A 6,985-nucleotide genomic window follows, 5' to 3' on the forward strand; every position below is an offset into this window, starting at 1 on the left:
TCCACAGCCTGTCAGTCTGCCTACTGACAAAAAAGTTTATATGGGCAGAGTGCCACCATGCGACTTGTGACCTGTGTTCCTTCAGAGCATTATTTATCAAGCCATTTACATGCGGTTTCTTTCTTTCAATAACAGTGTGTGTGAGGGAAGAACTTAAGAAGGAGAAAGGAGGAATTATTGCAGTATGTAATTGTATGGTTAATCTTTACCCTCTTCTCTCGCAAAATACTGAGACATGTTGGAATATGGCCATTTTGGGATGGTGCTGTCTGGGGTAATCCAAAAAGAGAACATTTTTTAAAGAGACTGTGGAAATTTTGATACTGAGTCTCAATACCTTAATAGGCTTCCTCTCTCCCTGCGCGCACGCACACCCCCTGCACCCCACCTCAGGTAGCACTGGAAAGAGAATGGAGCCATGCCAGCTTCACTGATTAAGAGTAATCCAAACTTAGAGCTCAGTATTTGCATTTGATTTAAAAGATTATAGGGCTTGTCACTACATGCTATTACTCTGGAATAGCTAATTGGTTTTAATTTCGCTTCTTGCTTTAATCCTAGTAACTTTTCAACTCTAGGATATGTCCTGCCACTAGAAACCTGTGCTGCTCTGATCACATGCACTCTCCTGTGTGAACTGCTCCTGTTCCACCACAGTAAGATTGGGCATCCCATGGTCTTTTCTGTCTTGCTGCAGTGTCAGCTGCTGTTGTCTTTCATGTTTTCAGACAGAAAAGAATTTCTCACCTTTCTGAGCAAGTGCCGCTAAGGAATGCGACACCCTTAGGAATTCAAGTGGGAGACAGTAGCAGCTAAGTGCTCAGTCTGTTTTTCATTCCCCTCTTCTCCCCAATTTGAGCTTGAGATTTCTTGACTCACCTCTTCAAGGGAAGACTTTGACTGTAACTTACTACAGCATGAAAATAGCCTCTTCTCTTTGGTGTTGCAAGATTAAGTGTCCTCAATCTGGAAGCTTGCTGATTTATGATTCAAATGTGGAGGTCATCTGGTAGCACTGTGATAAATGAGCAGAAAGCAATAACCATCACTGCGGGGTCAGAAGAGAAGAAATTACTTGCCAGGCTTCTTTAATAAGCTGTAATAAACAGCTACCTGTAGTGAACTTTGTTCAAGCTCCCACAACTGTCTCATGTTATATAACCACTTCAGCTACTGCTGCTATGTATAGTATATTCTTCTTTTTCATTTTGCTTCTATGACTTGCTGCATGAAGAAGGGAGCTTTCCCTACTCTAAAAGCAGCAGAAAACTCTTAGCCACGGTACTGCAACTGCAGCCTGCCAGCTCTTCAAGAAAACACATTCTCAGTAAAACATAACCCACAATGCTGTGGAGAACTATCTTTTGTTCTCTGTACAAAGGACAATGGTGCCATCTAAGCAAGGACAGCAATGTAGAGAACTGAGGGGAAAAAAGGGATTTAAAAAAAAAAAGTCTCAATAAGTTTACAGACTGAGAGAAGGCAGCAAGAAGGGGAGAGTTTGCTCCTTGGGACCAAGACAGGTTTTGACATCAAAGTAAAGCATTTAGAAAATTCAATCCCAGATTAGGATAGAGAAGTTCCAGCTACTCCAGTGCCTTCCCTGAGCTCTCATATGAATGTATGATGATCCAACTAATACGTAGGACATCAAATTATTGAATGTAGTTACTTCAACTGTATGTGTTTCCAGTGTACATGAACTGGCAGTCTTACACTGCCATAGGTGCAGACACATTATTACTTTACATGGCAGTTATAAGAAAGTGAAGTAAGTCAAGAGGAGCAGGAATAAAAAGAGGAGATAGAGAAGAAGAATAAAAAACCTACTAGTGTGATATGTTTGTTGGTAAGGGCACAAAGCCCTTCATGAATAAGGCCTGTTTCTTCATGCTAACGTGACAGACTACCGGCAATATAAAATGGTAACAGGAAAGATTCACAAGCACAGTTACCAGCTCTCTTAGGTTTTCAGGCTGTGTCTCACAGGATACTTTGATCCTGTCTGCACTTGGGGGAAGAACAGTGCTGACCGTCTAATGAAATATGCCTGCAGTTCTGCTTCTAAAGAGCTGGAGTATTTCTGCTGTCATCTTAGGCAGAGGATAAAAAGTTTATTCCGATTGAATAAGACATTGCTGCAAGTTTCGCTCTCTTTGTAAAGTGGAAAAGCAAGCAGTCTGGTGTTTTAAAATGAGGCAATTTCTTTATTAAATAAATTGTGTAGAAGTCTGTTTCTCCCCACCCAACTCCTTTCTGCTTTTGCTGATATAATGGCTGCCAGTGCATTGCATTTAGTCACTGTGGTAACCGCTTATAAATAACCAGTGTCCATAGAGTCAACCCAATAGCAAAATAGAAATATTAGCTTCCTGGATAACCTGCTCTGAGTGTCATCACTAAGGTCCTGCTCCTTCAAGATCATCACCTCTCTCTATCACATGGCCTAACCCTGACTATGCTATTGCTCTCTTCTTTTCCTACTTTTTCTCCTCCTCCCTCTCTTTCCACCTTTTTTAACACTAGGTTTCAAGTAACTATGGCAACAAGCGTGGGAATTCTCAGCTTATTCATTTCGTCTGAAATCTGGGTCATGTCTTTCTCATTAAGTGAAACTATTGTGTGGGGATAACTGGCCCAAACTCAGCCGTTGGCGCAAGAGAAAGCGGCACCAGTTACGGCAGCACTTGCAAGTACTTACGTGACAGCTGTATTTGGTCCACTATGTAGAAATATATAAAGGTACAAAGCAAGCCTTTTATAGTTTTGAAAGTATTTAATAATTTTGAAAGCATTTAACCCATAACTTACCCAGGGGAGAGCCATGCTGTAGCTTGCTTTAATTGGTGTTGATTTATAGAATGGTTGGAATAGTCTCATATCATGCTTGATGTCCTAGGGTATATAATAACTGAAGGGATGCCTTCTCGGAGTGGTATTGAGTGATGTAAATGAGACTAGTGGCCTCTCTCATTCTTTGAAGAGGACATGTGGTGGTGTGAAATCTTAAAGCTGTCTCCTGGAAGGACAAGATATTAATCTGTAACCTGTCACTCTGCAGTCTGCCTGGATCTGAGATCACAGCTTAAACACAGAAAGATGTCCAGATTTTAACTTGTAGCAATGATGAGGGAATAGCAAGACTGTCTCAAACATTCCTCTCTTCTACATTTGGATAGACCATGTCTCCTTGACCCTGGGATCACTTAAAATCCTAAAACAATTACTGTATTTGTTCGTGGGGAAGCCACGCGAAGCAACAATTACAAGGTACTTTTGTACACACTCGATGTTAGTGGTCACCTGGGAGCAAAGCAAAAAGCCAGCAGTGTGATCAGTAACCTCTCTAATGCTTTGTGTTTCTTATACTGTAAATTGGTAAACATCAGTATCAGCTTTCGGACAGATTATTGTTAGGAACAAGAAAGGGTTCGAAAGTTCAAAGGTTTGGCAAGGTACCCAAGAGTGTATCAGCTAACCAAGCCTCTGTGATGCCTGATCTGAGTGCATGATGCCACAGAGAGATGAGCTCACAGGGCTGTTTCTTACTTCCTTGCATTTGTTGTGTTAGCCATGATGAGCTAATCAAGGCTATTACCTTTCCCTCCAAAGCTTTGCAGTAGGTCACAGTGTTGCTGTGACCCACAAGCACACCTAGCGACTAGGTGCCTGCCAAGCACTCAGGGAAACAGCTCTTACGTCTGCAGTTGGTTTTTGTGTGCCTCAGCTCTCTACGTCAGAGACCTATGAGTGAGATCACTTTGTGACACTAAAGAAGCAGTGACTGGATCTGGAAAGGTGTGAGTCACAGCAGAAACAATGACCATGAAGCTGTAATCAAGCCACCAAGTGTGTGCTCTGCCGGACAGGCCTGTGACTCCGGGTGATGGGTGCGGAGTGTCAGACAAATTAGAAGTGATGGATTTCCTGAACTGAGGCATAAGAAAGGGAATGCATTTTTCAGCTTTTGTTTCCTTGCTCCTTGTTTTTGGATCACCACTACCTGTCACTGTCAGTGATGCAGGCTTGTTGGAGGAGGTTCATAATTGCATTTTCAGGAGCACAGATTCTTTTCAAAAGACATGAGGGGCATTCGTCCCCACTGGTAAGCTCCCTTCCTTTCAGTGTGCTTTAGAAGCTGCTGCTTTGTTTAATGAGAAATGTTTGCACCAAGCAGCAGGACTGAGGTGGGGTCTTACCAAGTAGAATGGGCAAGTCCCCAAAGCAGCTCTACGTTTTCTGTTTTTTACCATGCTGCCAGTGAGTCTCTGTAAGAAATCCTTTACTCAGTTTTACTTGGCATTCCTTGTAACCTTTGGCTTTCACCTTTCAGCAATATTCATTCAAATATCCCATTTCCAAAGGTGAAGAATGCAAAGGTGAGGAGGGATATGGGACATTAGAGACTTAAAGTGTAATCAGAGCAATCACGGAACTCTGATTTTTACAGAATAAGGGTTTACAGGTTTACAGCTAATAAAGCTACGAGACTGAAGGGTACAGACACTGGTCTGTGTACGTTCATTAAAACTATGCCACCGACTGCATTAATTTAGCAAGTTGGCTGAATTCATATATTCTTCAGGGAGACAATGTTACTTAGCAGATTTTCTAGCTAGCTTCAAATTCAGATGTGGATACATGCAAACTTGTGAGGTCAAGAATCAATGAAATTTGTAAGCAGACCACACGATACCTTAGGAATAGAGAAATAAACTGGAGCTTGAAAATCTGTAATGCCCTCATCATGAAACCAGAAATTAGCTCCAAATGTGATATGTTTGTCAGCTAAAGGCAAAATGATATTTTTGTACTGGAAAACAGAAAAAGAATTTGAGCTTTCTAGAAAAGCAGACCAATTTTTTGATCCTACTGTCTTACCAGCCCAAATTCATCAGCACAGAAACACTGAACAACATAGGTCTTCTGAGTTGCCTGTTTTTCATGGCAAGGTAATGACTGTCTCGCGGTACTTCATGATAGTGCAGAGAATTAAGAATTTCTGCTGAGCTGAGAAACCAGGAGAAATAAATTTGGGGTGACTACGCCCACCTTCTGCTCAAGAAAATAGCAGGGAAGCAAACAAAACCCTTTGCCTCATTCAGGAGTGAACCAGCTGTGGGTGCCAGCAGGCACCCAGGCACCAGGCCCAGGCGGCAGCCAGCTGGGAGGAGGGGGCTGCAGTAGGATGCAAAGCCGTCTCCCCGCACTGCTCAGGGCTCAGGCAGCCCAGGTTTGCACTGCTCTCCTCTGCTTTACAGTGGCGAGACCGTGGGCTTGTTCCCACTGAAACAAAAACAGAGCTTCAGCATGTTCTCTGCCAGGTGCTTCCATGCCTGCATTCCCTGTACGACCAGAAAGCCACCAGTAATCCAAGGCACAGCCAAACACTCCTGCATAAAGTCATGCAGACCAGAAGAGCAGACCCAGATTTAAATTTTCCATATCTATCTACAAATTGGGAGTGGAAAAAACAAAATGAACTTTTTTTTTCTTGTTTTTATAGTTTGCTCTCAGATACACTTTGGAATTAAGGTGCTTTTGTAACAAATCATTGTTGATACTTCAATGCCATCAATTCCGGGGGCTACTTCTGGGCTTATTGGACCTAATCTCCTATCTTTCCATTGCTTAAAGTAGCAGGCTCACTATACATAGATTATTTTTTTTTTTAGAAGTAGATAGAAATTATATATAAAGGCTGGTCCTGCCTATATTTAAATTAAAAGAGGTAATGGTGAGGTTCATCACCCTAATTCACCAGACTGCAACTTAGGTGTCTGGTCTGACCTAGTCATCCATGCTTCCTCTAGTCACCAGAGAGCAGAAGGCAATCTCTCCCTTACTAAAATAACTGCCTTAGATGAAAACTGCCCCCGGAAAGTGCCTCTTTCTCTCTATGGACTGTAGCAATCCAGAAAATTGCTCTAAATTTTAGGCTTAATTTTTTGGCTGCATCTAGTTAAATTTAACAAAAGAAATGAAAACGGAAGACTTGAAAAAGGCGGCTGTGATTTTGAAAACTCAGCAACTGCTCGTTGGAGGTAGCACAGGAGATGTGCTCCTGTTGTGAAGGTCTTGAACAGATCATCAGGTGGGATCTAATGCCTGCTTGGGTATCTCCGAGTCCTGGGATTGCCACGAGGACAAGTCCAGACGAGAACATGTTCCCTGGTACCATGCCAGATACCCATGCCTGGACCTTGCAGAAGACTTTTGTGAAGGCACAACCAGCGACACCTCTGTGGCCTGCTCCCCACCACAGCCTACTGCAGTAATTCCTGATATTAGTATTTCAGTGTCCAACTTGAACAAAAATACCGCCTTTCTATAGATGCATGGAGTGGGCAAGATGAGGAAGAAGAGGTGTATGAGACTTGTTGCATTGGTCTCAGAGCTACAGAGAGGTGACATACATCACTGGTAGTACCGCAAAGACTGCTAGGTCTTTAAAAAAACATTCCCTGGGGAAACATGGTACGTAGCGGCTAGTGAAGGCAGAGTGCACGTACCCAGGGCCTGCCCCTAGGGTCCCAGCACCTGGTTAACTGTACATCTTATGCCCAGCCTCCCATGGCCTCTGCATGGAGCTTCTGCTGCACAGTCCTCTCTCCTCCCTGAACACGGTCGGATAGCGCTGATGACATAGCAATGGTGTTGTACATACAAATACTCTGGAAGCCATCAGCAGGTCATGGGAGCATATTGGAAACTGAAGGCAGCTGGCAGTCATTCAGGACAACACTGTTTTCCTGCTCCCTGTCTCCCCTTCACAGGAAGACCCTGGGGAGGCGGGAGGAGAGAGGAGGGACTCCATCAATGTAGTCAACTGGCAGGATCCTCCAGGAAGCAGTTCTTGGTCTTGAGTAGCAGGGAAGGGGGGGCCACAGGAACAGCAGCTCCTGCCAGCAACCAGTTTCCTTCAGACCCACCAGCAAATGACACTCCTGCATTGACACCTTTGGGCCAGCTGCAGAGAAGGAGG

The sequence above is a fragment of the Chroicocephalus ridibundus genome, chromosome 3, assembly GCF_963924245.1.
Source record: "Chroicocephalus ridibundus chromosome 3, bChrRid1.1, whole genome shotgun sequence".
In the NCBI taxonomy this organism is placed as follows: Eukaryota; Metazoa; Chordata; class Aves; order Charadriiformes; family Laridae; genus Chroicocephalus; species Chroicocephalus ridibundus.